We start from the raw sequence: 17,849 nt of genomic DNA, 5'->3' as shown, positions 1-17,849 counted from the left end.
GTAGGCAAACTATAAGGAAGTGAGGAATCTTGAATATTTATTATGTAATTATAACATAATTTATTTATTTAAATTAATTTTTTAAATTATAAGTTTATGTAATTTAACTTTTTATAGTTGCTAGGTTTAACAACCAATTTAAGAGTCTGCTTTTGTCAGCTGGTATGGACAGCTCTCGTACCCCACCATGCCTCCTGCTTTCTTAGCCACCTAAAACTATTGACCGTATAATAGGGATAGAATGATGAATAAAATGGATTAGGTCTTTGCTGTCATAAAGCTTACATTGTGGTAGAAGAAGGCAGAAAACAAACCAAGTTAACAATGAAATAAAACAACGTAGGTACTGAGATAAGAGATTCTGCTTGGAAAAGTCAAGGAAGCCTTCCTAAAGAAAACAACAATTTATTTACATAGAAGTTGAAGTGTATCCATTCCGTATTTCTATAAGTACATTGCAGTCCTAGGCAGACAAGACATAACTCAGAACTGCACCAAGTTGATGGAAACATATGAATATTGACCTCATCACTGACTGTGTTCTTGGGCAGATCAGAGTCCATTCTCCTCACTGAATTTGCCTCTCTTTCTCCTTTATTGTAGACATGTAAGGAGGAGAAGGAAAGGGGGGTGGATATCGTACTTTCTGTTGCATTATTTCATGTAATCCTCAAAAAGTTCCAAACATAGAAAATGTTAAAGATAAAAAAATTAAAGTTAAAAATCAATAGCAGTAGCATATCATATAGTAGTACCTTTTTTTTTTTTTTTTTTTGGCTTGGCTTATCTGTCCACATCAGCCCCCAAACATAGATGTCATAAGGTAAGAGTAATGGTGTGATGACTTTTTTATTTTTAAAAGCAATCATACAAATTAAAATGTTGGATTAGAAGGAAAGCTAGTCAGACCAACTTTTCTCTAACACATAAATTTTTAGGATGGTGCCTGTAAATATTATGTTTCTAATGCTTGTTCCTTGATCCTTTTTGGCAATTAACTTTTCTTTAATTGATTTGTAGATTATCCACTTGAAGTTGCTATGGATAAAGGAATGCAATGGCAGAATTTGTTTATATAGAATAATAAAATGGATTGTCTGGGAAGAGAGGTCTAACTCCGTAAAGTAGCCTTGGTTTTTCAGGGATTTTTCTTTCCATGTAATGGCAGTGTTTAGGTAGATGGAAAATGAAAAACTAGCTGAATCTGATTAGTGTTCTCATCTAAAGGGAAGGTTTATGTCCTGTTTAAGAATCACATTAGTTTGATGATGTAAGTACATTCCCTAGTGAAAGAGGGGTCACCGTAGGGGAGAGAAAAATATGACCAAAAAATCCTTTTGCCATTTTTGGGTCGTACTTGATAAAAAGTTCCCATCTGTGGGTTCCACAAAGTATCACTGCCCCAATCTCAGATGAACTAAAAAACATATATCTCATATGCTCATATACTCATATAATTGTTTTATTTCTGTATCTTACCATTGCCTATAAAATGACTAGATATTTTCCTACCATAACCTTCTCTAGCCATTTGCTATAAAGTTCATAATGTCTTGAGCAAAGGCAGTTGCCTGTTGCGAGTAGTGCTGGTGCTGCTGGTGGATACGTTTTCGTTCTGTCTCCCCTGGTGGAGGAGGAGGATTACTACAACTTCTGTTGTGTATGCTGCTCCCCTGACCCTTGGCTGTGATACTCAGGGACAAAAAAACCTCAGATGTCTCTTCCTAAAGAAAATCCATTTGGACTGAGGCAACAGAATCATCGGAGAGATCTCGCAGAAATGACAAGAAAGGGAAAGAAGACATTTCTGGCGAGGTAAACAATTATCTTGTGTTTTGAAATGAATTTGAAAGGCTTAATGTTTGTGTCAGCCCTATAGAACTTAAAAAATAAGTGTCTTGCCTAGCCGGTATTGGTAAAAAAGGGAAGGGACTCTCCTTCCTTGTTAAATTATTTATATGGAGCCCTTAGCCCTCTAAGAGAATCTGATGGGTAGATGATAGGTTCGAATATGCAACTGGGTGAGAGAAAAAAATGCTTAGCCATATTCATATAACCAGCAGTCAGATCCAGAAATAAAACATGACCAAGGATACCCTTTCATCCTCCCTTCAGTCACTATGCTTCCAAAGATAACCACCATCCTGACTTCCACGAGCATAGATTTGTTTTGCCTGTTTCTCAACTTTTTTAATGAATGAAATTATACAATATAAACTCTTCTGTTTTGGCTTCTTCCCATCAACATTGTGATAGTAATATTCATTATATTGTTTTGTGTGGTTGTAAATTGTTCATTCTCATGATTATATTTCATCAAGTGAATATACTGCAAATTAGTCATTAATTTGTTGATGGATAGTTGGGTATTTTAGTTTGAGGCTATTATGAATAGAGATGCTGTGAACATTCTAGGATATGTCACTTGATAAACAAGTGTGCGTGGAGTATGTGTAAGTTTGTATACATACACATATGTTGGGTGTATCCTGAAGAGTAGAATTTCTGGGTTGCCGTTTATACATGTTTTTAGATACCACCAAATAGGTTCCTAAAGTGACTGTACCATTTATATAATTCCCAAAGCTGTGTTCCAGTTTTCCACCTCCTTGCCAAAGGGCAGGCCATCTAGGTATTCCATTTGCAATGACAGCATCTTAATAAATGATTACCTAGGAGATGGATATTCTGATTTACGGGATCTCTTTTTCCAGGAATAGTGAAGCAAATTCTACTTCTCCTCATGGTAAATAGTCCACACGTATGAAATGAGTGCCCCTAGTGGAAAACTTGACTCGCTGTGTAGAAAGAGATTTGACCCTGTCTTTGACCCATATTCAGTGTAAGTCTGTAATCTTATTCTTACATTTTATTCAGATTCATTTGTCAACCCAACAATAACCACTGTGAGCAAAACCAATTAATAATCTTTTTATTCTATTTTAAAATGACCATCTCCTACTTTCAGTTCTAGCTATATATCCTCACTTTATCCTATATATAGCTCACTTTAAATGAGGTTTTTCCGTCCCATAAATTATTTCTTGGAAAAGTTGTTTAGGGCTTTTCCCGAGCCAACTTAACTTGTGTAAACACACTATTGAATACATAGACAATGTAAGTCATGATACAGTACATTCCCTTTATTCTTTTTCTTCTTTCTTTGTCTTTATTTATTTTTAATGTCAAGATTTTTTTTTTTAAGATTTTATTTATTTGAGAGAGAGAATGAGAGAGAGAGAGCACATGAAAGGGGGGAGGGTCAGAGGGAGAAGCAGACTCCCCGCTGAGCAGGGAACCCGATGCGGGACTCGATCCTGAGACTCCAGGATCATGACCTGAGCCGAAGGCAGTCACTTAACCAACTGAGCCACCCAGGTGCCCAAGATTTATTTTTTTTAATGTCAAGATCCTAGTGACATATAATCCTCTTTTGTATGTCATCCCCTCTAAAGCTGGTCATAAACTGATTTATGATACCAGTCTGACTATTGGTACATCAAGTAAGTAAGCTGACCCAGGTTCAATTTGTACCATGTCAAAATGTGATCATTAATTTTAGATGATGACTGGAGAAATTTAGCGTGTGCAATAACTGTGGGTCCTATTTCTTGAAGTTTTCAAAATCCAATCCTAAGTCTCTCTAATTGGTGGCATATTCCATAGAACAAAAAGGAAAGTTAAGGCAGTATAAATATATCTTGCGGGTTTCATGATACGAAACAATGTATACTTTATTACCATACAGATACTTCAAATCATGAACTTTGAAAATAAGAGTTTCTACATAAGGTCACCTGACTTGAAAATTGGGAAAGGCATTAAGGATTTATAATGTTCTCTTTTAAATTTTAATCTCTACCTTTGTGGGCTCCTGAAGTTGTTATATTTGAGCTTCACTTTTAGATTCCTTAGAAATGAGGTTTTACTAAAAATATAATCCTCGGAATCAAACTTTCCCAGTGCCTAAAACTCCCTGGGTCCCACTGGAACACATATGAATTCTTCCAGGTCACTGAAATGTTGTTTCCAGGATATACCATCGCTAATCATTTTGTCAATGATAAATAAAAATATATCATTGAGCCTTGGTAAATAAGAGTCCACAGAATTCATTTTAACCTATCAAATATTTCAAACTATCGAATCTTTTAGCAAAACTGCTGAAGAAAAGCAGAATGGCTTATCTTTGTTTTCAATTCCCTGTTGTCCTACCTGCTGCCAGGGGTGACCACAAGATATGAAATATCCAAATTCAAACAGAAAGGGGAGTTCTAGGAATAAGGATCATCCTTTAAGTAGATGATCAGCCTAATGGTCATCGAATGCAGACGGGTCCACCAGGCATGATAGCATTCAACCTCTATTGGGGAACTTATTCTGAGACAGTGCTTTATAGAAGAATCTGACAGCAAACAAACAAACAAACAAACAAACAAAAAACCAAACCACAACTTCGGAAAGTAAAATAAACAAAGGACATGATATTATTCAGGCTTTATTTTTATCTTAGATTTTTCTTTTCTTCTTTGTTTTCAATCATTTTACTATATTTCTTTTTTTTAAAGATTTTATTTATTTATTTATTTGTCAGAGAGAGAGAGCACAAGCAGGGGGAGCGGCAGGCAGACGGAAAAACAGGGCTCCCCACTGAGCAAGGACCCCGATGTAAGACTCGATCCCAGGACCTTAGAATCATGACCTGAGCCCAAGGCAGACACTTAACAAACTGAGCCATCCGGGCGCCCCTCATTTAACTATATTTGAATGAATATCTAGTTAGGCTCAGTATCAGAAACTGAAGAACTGACACTTTTGCTGCAAAGAATAAGACAGTTTGTAATTACTGAATACCATGCCTTAGGCCAGTGCCTCTAAAAATGGGATGCACACACATCTCCTGGCGATCTTGTTAAAATGAAGCTTCTGACTGAGTAGGTCAAGAGTAAGGCCTGAGATTCTGCATCTCCACCAAGCTCCAGGATGGTGCTACTGCTACTATTCCTCGGATCCCAGTATGAGTAGAAAGGGTTTAAGAGATACGAAGTGCAAAGAACACATCCCCACTGAGAGTCCTTCCAGCAGGGATTAATACTGTCCCATCTTGGTGGAAAACAAGAAGACTCAGCTGGTAGTGATTGCACATGATGTGGATCCCATCAAGCCGACAGTCTTCCCACCTGGCCTGTGTCATCAGATGAGGGTTCCCTCTGCATTATCAAGAGAAAGGCCAAGCTGGGGCATCTGGTCCACAGGAAGATCTGCACCACCATTGCCTTCACAAAGGTTAACTCGGGAGACAAAGGAGCTCTGGCTAAGCTGGTAGAAGCCATCAGGACCAATTATAATGACAGATATGATGAGATCTGCCATCACTGGGAAGACAGTGTCCTGGGTCCAAAATCAGTGGCTCACAGTGCCAAGCTGGAAAAGGCAAAGGCTGAAGAAGTAGCCGAAAAACTAGGCAGAGTGTATGCTGTTCAGTTTTCTGTAATAGAAGTAATAAAGATTCTCCTACAAAAAAAAAAAAAGTACATTTTTAAGATAGAGTTAATCTTGCAGGTAAAATACACCTGTCTGCTTCCGTGTGTAATCAGTCAAAATTTAATTGTGGTCCCCTAGTAGAATCCAGATGTAATCCTCATTCTTGTTAGTATAGAGAGACTTCCTGACATAATGCAGTGATACACTAACAAAATATGTAGACACTGAAAATGAATCATGGGAACTTTTGTAAATGCTTAAAATAAATACATATCCACAGCTTTCAATGGTGTACTCCAGGTTCAATTGATAGAAATAGTTTTAAGATGACACCACTGACAGGGAAGATGAGAAGGAAAGATAGAGAATTTAAGCTGTTTTGTTTCTTGAGATGTGCAGAATGAGATTGCCAGAACACTTGCTTTTCCGTGAATGATTTAAACCACTAAAACAGAGCATTGAGACATAGCTAAAGTAAGAATTTAAGAGGCCAAGTCTGGAAGCCATCCCCATCCACCAATATTGTCTCCATCCTCAGTGACGAATTTGTAATGCTTCTGAGGAAGCTGACGAGTATCCTGTACCACCGGAAATATCGGGAAGTTTGTGTTAAAAACTTAGTGATCACTTTTCAAGCGTTTTTACACATCTTTTAATATCAGTGACAGTGAATTATGGGGAGAGGAGAAGGCATGAGCCAGGACCTTTTTTAATTTCCCTTGGTTTAAAATGACAACTAAGGGATGAGTAAATGGATAGAAGGGATTTTTATTATAACACCTGTGGAAAAAATCCTTTCCATAAATTATTTTGTATACCGTATGAAGACCTAATGTAAGTTTTCATATTCAAATCCAATATCAGACTTCATCTATTTACTATTTATTGTGTAACACCACACAAAATATAATTTCTTATTTTTGATATAAATGTTCTTTATTATCATAGTGGTAAAGTCCCAGCATGCAGTATTTACTGAGGTTATTTTTTATGGCAATCATAATATGAACTATACCATTTCTGCTTGGAATAGCAGCGGTCAGCACTACTAGATTTCCACTCTTATCTTGGCTCATTATACAATATCAGGCAAGTTACTTAACTTCCATAGACCTCAGCCTCCTCGTGTGAGATTGAATGTATAAACTATACAATTACTGTATCTCTTTAAGTTTATAGAAATAGCATTACAGAAGTATAAAAAACTGTAAATGACCCAGGGTATTTGCCTAAATATTTCTTCATAACCAAGCAGGTATTCCTGATACTAACACCAAGCTCAGGAAAGATCAAAGAATGATCAATGAAGAGTTCAATGTCCCTATAAGCTTATGTGCAATTCAAGCGTTCATTCAGCCAATGTATGGGGATGTATAATCTGCTAGACATATGAAGCCCCAAGTTTTATATGTTCAATTCTGATATATGTTGCTTAAATCAGGGGTTGGCAGACTTTCAAAAGTGACTCTATTGGTAACATCGTTCTTCTGAACAGTAGTAATTATTCTTTTGAATGCTGGTAAGTGCAAGCAAGAGGATAGTTGTGAAAATGAAGACTAGTTTTTTACCTTATATTGTATATTCTGGTGTTCCAAGAAAGAAACCTCCCTAATGCTGGATTCCTGTGAAATCAGTGGGCTCTTTACTTGTCTAGTTGATTGAGCCAGTTTATGTGCAACTACTAGTAAGTTAAACTCTGTCGCATTACCAAAACAAAAATTGAGATACTATTAGGATAAATTTGATCATTTTAATGTTTCAATTTAACAAATGAGAGAAACAAAAAGGACTAGTAAAAAGCATATGAAGAAGCAAGTCCAAATATGGTAATTCACAGTTCAAAGGAGAAGGTGGTATATCATCTCAAGAGCCAGCAGACCACAAAATAATCACATTAAAGATGAATGCAAGCACTGGAAGAAATGATGCCAGGAAAAGGCACCATATGTTATAGATTCTGGTATTTGTCAGAGATAAGGAAAGAACTGAGCCTATTCCTGGATGGGTCTTCTAATAGAATAAAATGAGAGGTTATGCTCAGTATAAAACTAGGTATTTACAAAGTTTTTTCCCATTAAGATCTTCAGAGATATTTAAGTCCTAAGAAATATTGGTATTGCTTATAAGTACCTAATTCAGGTTAGATAAAAAATGGTATCTAGAAAGAGAGTGTTTAGAACATTATGCATTTAAGGTGAATAGTTTAGCTTCATGGCTGAGCAGAGATTCCTAAGTTCAAATCGTGGCTGTTCCGTTTATGGGTTGTTTGGCATTTATTAAGCTTCTTAAAGGGACTCTGTTCAGTTGCCTCTGCACATACATCATTAACTGCTGTATTGAGAGAATGCTCGCATAACCCTTAGACCACTGTGACATATAGAAGCCGTCCGTTTACGGTAATTATCATTACTTGCAAGAATAAGCTGCGTATTTCTTTCCATTGAAGGCAAGCTTAAGTGTGAATAGCAAGCTTGTCTAGGGAACAAGAATGATTCTCTGCCTTCTGTTCTGTAGTGCCCGTTATTTAAAAAAAGAGAAATAACAATCACCAACCACCGACCCCTTAAAAAGTGAGATTTAGGGGTGCCTGTGTGGCTTAGTCAGTTAAGCGGCTGCCTTTGGCTCAAGTCATGATCCCAGGGTCCTGGGATTGAGCCCCTGCTCAGCAGGGAGTCTGCTTCTGCCTCTTCCTCTGCTTCTCCCTGCTTGTGCTCCCTTGCGCTCGCTCGCGCGCTCTCTCTCTGTCAAATAAATAAATACTCTTCTTTATAAAAATGTGGGATTTATACCAAACATACATATGTGCCTATGTGCATTTATGTGTATGTTTGGGTATGTGTGTGTGCTTGTGTACATACATACATACATACCACAGCCTGGGAGATTGAACTTCTTATATCTAATAACTATTCCAAAATGTCAGGACCTAGTCAGGTGTTATGTATGCAAATGGTGTTTATTTACAGAATTTAATTTTTTTTTACATTTCAAATTACTGTTACTGCTTTTTCTACTTGCAAATCAATTACAATAACCCCTTGGCTTTAGCAAACTGAGTTATTATAAAGGACTCTGGGGCTTCGTGTCAAGTAGTAATAGGAGCCCATGTACAGCTCAGCTCTTCAGTGGATGTAAGGTACTTAACTATTATTGAATGAGCCTATAGATCACCCAGTATCCACATCACAGTATGGTAGTCTCTTTCTCTATCCTTCCTCGCAAATGCAGTAGCTCTGTGTTATTAGTGTATCTTGTATCTGTGTAGAAAAACGGCCCCCAAAGAAAGCTGATTGCTAATCTAGACCTGGGCTGTCCAACAAGGTAGCTGCTAACCCCAGAGCACTTGAACTGTGGCTAGTCCATTTGAGATGTGCTGTAGGTGTAAAATGCAGAGATTTCAAATACTTGGTATGAACAAAAGTGAAAAAAATCTCATTAATAATTTTTATTAAGATTACATGTATGTGATAATATTTTGCATATATTGGGTTAAATAAAATATATTATTAAAATTAATTTCATGGGAGGCACCTGGCTGGCTCAGTCAGTAGAATGTGTGACTTGATCTAGGGGTTGTGGGTTCCAACACCCCGTTGAGTATAGAGATTACTTAAAAATAAAATCTTTAAAAAAACTAATTTCACCTGGTCTCTAAAAAACTTTCTGTAATGTGGCTTTTAGAAAATTTAAAATTACAGATACGGTCCCCATTCATGGTTCACATTATATTTCTATTGAATAGCACCGATCTCGACAGAAGTGACAAGAAAGAAAACAGCTAAGAAAATAATTCTTAGAAAAATGATAAAAAGTATGAAATTTAAAGTGATAAATAATAACTTCTATGAATAAGTCCACCATAGTCAGCAATATCCTTGTGTTCCCCCCAAAAAAGATTTTGAATATTTCATATAGTATTCCAGTCAGTGCAAAATTGTTTACCAAATGAGAATTAAAACTTTAGCAAACTAGAGCTGTTAATGGAAGTCAGATTCTAGGAGAGGCAAGAAAACTGAAAACATTTCTATAAAGTGATGGGGTGAAAGCAGCAATGAGAGTATTTATTTTAGTCAATTTTCTAAGGGAAAAGTATATCTTATGGTGATATTAATAAATTTGGGGATTTGTGACGATCCTAGATGCATTTGAATGTCAAGAATATAATGTGGTTTTCCCTAGTATCTTTTAATTTTATAACCTTTTTTTAACCTCAAGACATCAAAGCTTAGAATACAGTAGTCCCCTCTTACCTATGGGGGATATGTTCCTAGACTCCCAGTGGATGCCTGAACCCACAGATAGTACAATACCCTGTATATACTGCTTTTTTTTCCCTATAAATACATACCTATGATGAAGTTTAGTTTGTAAATTAGACACAGTAAGAGATGAACAACAAGAACAATAAAATAGAGAAATTATGACAATATACCGTAATAAAAGTAATGTGAATGTGGTCTCTCTCTCTCAAAGTGTATTATTGTACTGTACTCACCCTTCTTCTTGTGATGGTGTGAGATGATAAAGTGCCCATGTGACAGGATGAGGTGAGGTGAATGATGAATGACATAGGCATTTTGATGTAGCGTTAGGTTACTACTGACCTTCTGAATATATGTCAGAAGGAGGATCATCTGCTTCCAGACTGTGGTTGGCCACAGCTAACCGAAACTGCAGAAGGAGAAACTTCGAATAAAGGGAGAGGCTACTGTATCTCATTAACTCTTTCAAGGTTGCACAGCAGTGTTGAGCTATACTAGGAATCCACCCCTGTGTGATTTCCAGGCTCCTGTGACAAAATATATCCTTGAGACCTTGGTCCCTGGAACTACTCTGCAAAATAATGCTTTTATGCTCAAGTAGTTTTCAGAAAAGCTGCATATTCTGTTTCCCTGTGGAACATTATCCATTCGTTAGCATATTAAAGGCACTGGGAAGTACTGAAAATCTATTGAACTTTGTTACATTTTTTTCTCAAACTTACTTTACCACAGAGCACCTCTTCCCCTTCATGTGCATTTATATATCACATATCAGCTGTATATGCCGGAACTCATCTCGAGAACAAGACTTGGAAATGCTGAAATATATTCAGCTGTTTCCTATTATCTGTCATTGTTGATTTTTATTATGAATTACAAGTGAAGGTGACTTTGAGAAAATATAAAATGTTCAGGACGATGTATCATGTCATGTTCAGATGGCTCCCTTCTAGCTTGATCAGAAAATCAAACCTGGGATTTAAAAATACACTTAGATGCATTTCTTAGTTATATCCATAGCATGTGATCCAGAGACATTCAAAGAAAGCTGTATTTAGACTCATCGCTGTCTAGGAGTCTGTTTTCAGGGGACATAGGTAGGGTTTGCTTCTAATAAGATTACACTTCTAAGTAAGAACTTGGGACTTGAAGAAGCATTGGCAACATAACAAATACATCATTGCCATCAGAAGTGTAATGGTCCCACAATTGGTATTGATTACCTAATGCCAAAAGTTTCATAATGTATTTCCTGGTTTACATTATTTTTTATTTTATGACTTTTCTTCTATAAATTGTGCAAAAAATGCCATCAAGGATCATGAAAACAGACTGTTGTCAAGAGTTCCTACCGCAGTGAGAAATTTGAAAGGGTTCAAACAAAAAGCAAAATCTTGTTACTTAGCTATTCTATATTTGGAAATTGAGCATTTCTCAGAGGCACTTCTGTCTCTGGGACCTCGGGAGCTGCATACTTACCGTGGAGTTCCTGATTAGTATCCTGGTCACATTCCTGTCCTGTCTACCTGACTTTGATTATCTTGGGTTCAGAACATGATCCTCCAGCTTCCTCCCAGAAAGAAACCATTTAGGAACACAAACTCAGTGGTAACAAGTTTCAAGAGTTAATGACATGCATTCTTCCAGCCCTGCTTCATCAGACATTCTTTTGAGATAGCCAGCTTCTTTAGATTTGACACTTCAGTGAATCCTGAGATACACTAAACAAGGATATGAGATTACTGAGCCCTTGGTTTCCTTGTGCAAAGTGCAGTTCACTGAGAAGACTGTTTTCACCAAGCCATAGGCTATTATACAGCAGAACACCTTTGCACTCATGAAAGACTGATTGGGATTAAGAACCTAGATGCTAGCTTTGGATCCTGTTTGTACCGCACCATGTAGCCTTGATCCTTATCTTTGTCTCTGTGAAGTAGGGCTATATTTCTCTTTCCTCATCAGCTCAGAGGTTTTCTGTGAGAGGTACTCAAATGAGGTTTGTTTGTGAAATAACATAGGAATATAAAGTTTTATCATGTGATACAACATTTGCTGGTGGAGGGCGCCTGGGTGGCTCAGTTGGTTGGGCGACTGCCTTCGGCTCAGGTCATGATCCTGGAGGCCCGGGATCGAGTCCCGCATCGGGCTGCCTGCTCGGCAGGGAGCCTGCTTCTCCCTCTGACCCTCCCCCCTCTCATGCTCTCTCTCTGGCTCATTCTCTCTTTCAAATAAATATATAAAATCTTTAAAAAACAAAAACAAAAACAAAACAAAAAAACAACATTTGCTGGTGGGCATCATAGATTATGGAACCTTAAAGAATCCTTGAGAGATTGTCTTAAACATTCATGTGAAATTATATATAAAACCAGTGGTTCTCCTGATTTTTAACCTATAAAATCTCCCATGACTCTTCCTCACAACATCCCTCCCCACTACCAAAAAAAAGTAGTTTACAGTAATGTGTTGTGTAACATGAATGAAGATGGGAATGGAGGTAAGAGGTAAGAGAGTCCAGAAGATGGAGGATTCTCATGCCATTCCTAGATTTAAGCTCATCATCCTATGACCTCTTAAAATTTCTCCATGCCCTCTCAGAATTGCCTAAGAATCACTTTAGAGGCAGAAAAAAAATGACCTTATGAAATCATTTTGAATGTTCTGGTAGAATCATGTGCAGGTCCTATTGAGTTCATCTAAGAGAGGCATAGTTCTGGTCTCTGGAGTCAGACTGGGTTTGGTCTGTTGCCTACTAGCTGATTCCTTCACTTACTAGCTGTGAACCCTCTCTCGGCTTCAGTGTCCCCATCTGTAAGTGGAAATAACAGTAGTACCCACCTCATAAGGTTTCTGTGGAAATTAGTGAGATAGTACTGTAAAATGCTCAATACAGTGCCTGGCATATGGCAAGTACCCCAGAAACATTAGCTGTTACTACGTCTGCTGCTGCTGTTTGCAACCATCATCATTAAAGACAGGGCTTTATGAATGCCCTTGACTTGTACTAATTCCTTTAAAAAATACCAGTAGCTCCATTAAGAGACTATAAAAGGGCTAATAATAATTGCAAATGACAGTAGGCTCTTGGATACTAAATTCTGTTCTGGCAAAACTGCAACTTGTTTGAAATGTTCCCTGTATTATAAAAATGAATAGAGAATGAATAATGGCTGTTACCTCTTTTTTTGGCAAGTCAACACTTCTGTATTCAGGGTTAAGAGAAGTTTATATAGGTGATATTTTTTTCAAGATACTGTTTAGGAAACAAAATAATTAACTTTGGCTAAACTCAAGATACTATTCACCAAGTCTGTGATTATACTTGAAGAGAGTAACTTGGATTCTAAGGGTCCTACACCTCTTATATTTTCTTTTTATTCAAAGAATAGTAGTCTACCATAACTGCTGAAGTCATTCTCAATACACACCTATGAACAAATGAAATTCATACTTTTCTGTTTACTTCTCAGAATATTAAAATTAATTTTCTTGATGATTAGAAGTGCCCTTTTAACAGCATTTTAGAATTTTAAAAAATTTTCTTTAGTAACAGTATTGCTTGAATATGTAATCTTAAAATTCCTATCGAATGCATTAAATACAGTCTGCAAGTGTCAGGAAAATAGCATAAATAATGCAAAACTTAACATAGATTTTATGCCCGCTTCAAATATATAATAAAGATGAGCTACATCTTAAGGATGGAGAAAATGAGGCTCTTAAAACCTGTAAACCCTTAACGAATCCAGTCATTGATGTGCTCGCCTCATATAGGTGCAACTTATTCTAAAAATAATTGGGAGATAAGTGTCAACTAGTACTCTTTTAACAAAAGGGAAGACATTTCACTTTAATAGCATCTTTCTGGGTGCTATCTCAATGTAGGACATTCTAGATTCCCACTCCAACTTTAGATAGGCTGCTAGATTTTTAAAGATAAGATTCCTATTTTTTAGATCCATAGATTTAAAATACATACAATTTATTGTCCCCACTTTGTTTTTAATTTTTAATATAACTACCCCTAGAACTAATACAGTGTTTTTTCTTAAGATTTTATTTATTTGTCAGAGAGAGAGCACAAGCAGGGGGAGCGGCAGGCAGAGGGAGAGAAGCAGGCTCCCCGCCAAGCAGAGAGCCCGATGCGGGGCTCGATCCCAGGACCCTGGGATCACGACCTGAGTCGAAGGCAGACACTGAACCGACTGAGCCACCCTGGCGTCCCAGAACTAATACAATGTTAATGTACCAATCTCTGAAATAGTTTCAAGGAATCCTAACCTAGAAGAGCTTTCAGGAATGGATCAGATTACTGGAACAGGCAGGATTGAGGATTAGTTTTTGGTTGACTCTGTAAAACAGCACCTGTGAAAACGAAACACTGCCATTCACAAATATTACACCTAAATATTTTGGCCATTAAACATGAAAACTAACAGTAGGCAGTTTAAAAAGCACGCCCGTTTGATTCACCCAGGAATTGGGCAGGGGTGGCGTGGGTGGATTCAACAGAGTGACTGACGCCGGCAGCTTGCTTTTCACAGCCCCTTCTCCCTTCTTCCTCTCTGTGCCCCCTGCACACCCCCATGTCCGCAAAGCTGTTCTTCTTCCTATATATCCCTTAGCAGAATCTGCTGACATAAATTGTGAACAAATGAAGAAGACTTCAAAGTGTAAATAAATCATTAGACAAGAATTAGTGCTTTTTTCTTCTCTCAGGAGCATTTGCATGTTGACATGAACTGAGCACTGAGTGAACAGACTAAATCCCTCATAGGGCTGCATCCTGTGTCAGGCACACAGGACTTCTCTGTGGGCAGCAGGCTTGGCGGGCGTGCCGGATAATCCTCTACTAGTGAGGCTGATATGCTGAAGATGGAAAAATACAGGAAGGGAAGAGAAGGCCAAAAAAATTAAAGGGAACAAGATTTCGGTGTATTAAGTCCATTCTATACGCCTGGCCTTGTGCTGGGCATTTTCAGTGGTAATGTGACTAATTCTCACAACCGTTCTGAGAGGTGGGCATTATTGTCGTACGGCTCTGAAAACGGAAGTCATGTGGGTAAGGGGCCTGCTGGCTCATGAGGAGCTAGGTAGCTGAGGTTTGAACCCTGGGATGCCTCGCTCTGCAGTTAAACTCTTATGGACTATACCTACTTCTGACAACAAGCACCAAAAATACATTGCCGAAAATACGACAATAGCCATAAGTAGGGATAAAGAGAAATAATCCAAAAATAGCTCTGTTGAGGTTACTGATGGAGAGGCAAAAAGAAAGGTAAGATTTTTTTTCCCTGCAAGGGTTCCCTCTGAGGATCGCTTTCCCTGGCTGTCTGGCTTTGTGAAATTACACCTTCCCTGGTGGCTGGCAGCTGAGTGTGCCCTTCTTTCTGTCAAGGGCAGCTTACAGTTCATGGCAGAGTTTATTTGAAGCTTGTGGGTACCAATTCCAGGCAGCAAGATACTACTTTCAGAAACTAAATTAGCGGGGCGCCTGGGTGGCTCAGTTGGTTAAGCGACTGCCTTCAGCTCAGGTCGTGATCCTGGAGTCCCGGGATCGAGTCCCGCATCGGGCTCCCTGCTCAGCAAGGAGTCTGCTTCTCCCTCTGACCCTCACCCCTCTCATGCTCTCTCTCTATCTCATTCTCTCTCAAATAAATAAATAAAATCTTTAAAAAAAAAAAAAGAAAGAAACTAAATTAGCTTTCTTCAGAGTCATGGCAAAAAGCGATACAACAAAATTGATTACCTTAAGGGGCCTTCCCGGTTGTTTTATTGCTTCTTGAGCCAATTTGTTCTCCCTGTGGTGTCACTGTTACAGAGGCCGGTTCTCTTCTGTTCTCATTTTATGAATTGGGATCATCTGAATATAGTCATAGACCATCTAGTTTAGACCATTTTTCTCAGAATTACAGAGACGGGGAACATTCCAAACCATACTTGTTCCAAATGGCAGGGAGTGGCTTCAGAATTTATTTTTGGAATCTTTTGAACTGTTTCTGATGTTTATGTGAATACCGCATCGACTGTAAGCCTACTTCTATCTGTTCATTAATAAGGGTATGGGAAGCTTATGATAAGACCAAAGCAGTCTGCTACCATCTAGTTTTTCCCATTTCCACTTTCAGGCATGTCCCCCATCACACAGAAAGGTAGGTGTTAAAGAAGCAATTCTTCTTTCATCCCTGAGAGGGAGACACTTATAGTGGTACCACAGAATCTGTAAAAAGAAATAAAACAACAAAAAAAGCTCTCATTATTATTCTACTTGTGTCTTTATTTTAAGTGGATCTTTGGGTAAAAATGATGAATGCATGTTGTATGGTTCAACTCCATTTACAATCACTAAGCATTGACCTCCCCCTCCCCTCCTTATGGAGGCAAAAAGTATATGTTTCTTGAGTAACAAAGATTATTAGCCACCACCATGACCCTGAGCAAGACTGTGAAAAAAATGCAATTCTTCCTTCCCTTCCTCCTTAGTTCCAGAGTCTGGACACTTTCCAGTCTTCTCAGGTTTCTCCTCTGCAAAATGGTTGTTCTACTGTCTGAAGACTCCTGTTGTTGCTGTTATTTAGGGCTGGTTCCCATGCTCTCAGTCCAGGAAGGCAACCGGAACCCTTTACTGTTGATAAGTGTATAGAGCACTTATATTATCCTGGCCGGGGCTGGGCTCTGAGAAAACATCGGTGAATAAAACAGGTATGGTTTCTGCCCTCACAAGCCTGACAGATGAGTAGGGAGGACAAACGTTAAACTTGTCATACCAAAATTAAATGCATAATCAGATAGAGCACATCAAAGGAGAAGTAAAAAGCCCAAAAGATATTATAAAGGGGAAAACCAGTTAACATGGGGTTGGAAAATCAAAGCTTATGGGAGAAAATAATATAAAAGCTGAGAAATGAAGGGTGAATAGGAACTAGCCCAGCGAAAAACAGAAGGAAGAGTGTTTTAGAAAAGGGAAAAAAACACGTACCAGCAACATTTCAGGAAGAGGTGGGAAGAGCCAGGTGATTTCCATTATTTTTACTAAGGAGTGACGGATTCACTGGTTTATCTCTTCCACAGATGATATATGTACAATGTAATTAATAGAATATAAGAAGAGATTTGTTTCAAGGAATGAGGTGAGGAGAGAGCCTCATTAATGTCATACACCTGTGTTGATACAGTTCTGCTCTCCTCCCTGTTAACCTCGGTCAAACAGTGGTATCAAGGAGTTGCTGGAAGGCACTGGTTTTCCCAGTGTGCTGACAACTAACATAAAAATGTAAATACCTTGCAACCAATGTGCTTACTATGCAAACACAGCTTCAAGGAAAGTCCTCCAGGTCAGCTCCTCCCACTTGTTTCCTCTAATTCCTTACATTAAGCTGCTTTTGTCAGACAAGTTACCAGTCTTACAAGGCTATCAGACATATGGAGAAAGGACACAATTCAATTTGAAACTGCTCAGAGACATAATAATGATTCTGTGCATTTTATGTTTAAGTTTTGTCCCTGAAAGAAAACTATAAGTAGCATTAAACATATGAGAGTATCTATTATTCAGATAAGCAGCAATATTACTTTTCAGCTTTGGTTCAGCATAAACAAGACCTGCAGGTTTAACAATTTGCATACATCCTTAAACAATGTATTGTTTTCATTTTAATATATTATAAATACAGTTTTGTATTTCTTAATGAGATTACTGTCCTGGGTTTCAGGATGTGTGTAAAAAACAATTAAGGCATTAAAATTAAAGATAAATTATCCCCACCAGAAATAATCTTAGGTTATTTAGTAAAAAATCTCGAATCCAGCAGAGGAAGGAAAAACTCCCTAAGGAGTCTTTAATTGGAACTCTTTAGGACTTAGCAGAACTGGAACCAAAATCTCTCCATAAAAATGAACAATGCCTCACGCCACATAAATTACAAAATCTGAACCCTAAAACAGCATTATAACAGCTGATTTTAATTGTTTTAATAGTGCGCTCAAGAGAGGCACACTCAGCTTCCTGAATTTCTTTTAGAAATGAATGATATTCAGGGCGCCTGGGTGGCTCAGTCGTTAAGCGTCTGCCTTCGGCTCAGGTCATGATCCCAGGGTCCTGGG

At 38.0% G+C, this 17,849-nt stretch overlaps 1 protein-coding gene and 1 long non-coding RNA gene across 8 annotated transcripts in view; both read left to right on the top strand.

The window, feature by feature from the left end:
- The window catches only part of PDE4D (phosphodiesterase 4D), a 745,734-nt gene that overhangs the window by 385,852 nt on the left and 342,033 nt on the right, over positions 1-17,849 (top strand). The gene's annotated exons all lie outside the window — the stretch shown is intronic.
- LOC135365384 (uncharacterized) overlaps positions 5,509-17,849 on the top strand; it is a 29,102-nt gene continuing 16,761 nt past the window's right edge. Inside the window, exon 1 of the long non-coding RNA XR_010413076.1 lies at positions 5,509-16,448. This is a non-coding gene — a long non-coding RNA (uncharacterized LOC135365384). The remainder of the gene's footprint in view (positions 16,449-17,849) is intronic.

This window comes from Mirounga angustirostris, unplaced genomic scaffold (genome assembly GCF_029215605.1).
Source record: "Mirounga angustirostris isolate CCGP_5_RB_7025 unplaced genomic scaffold, mMirAng1.0.hap1 SCAF_7, whole genome shotgun sequence".
NCBI lineage: Eukaryota > Metazoa > Chordata > Mammalia > Carnivora > Phocidae > Mirounga > Mirounga angustirostris.
The sequence above is the reverse complement of the archived record's forward strand: the minus strand, read 5'-3'. Positions and strand labels throughout refer to the sequence as shown.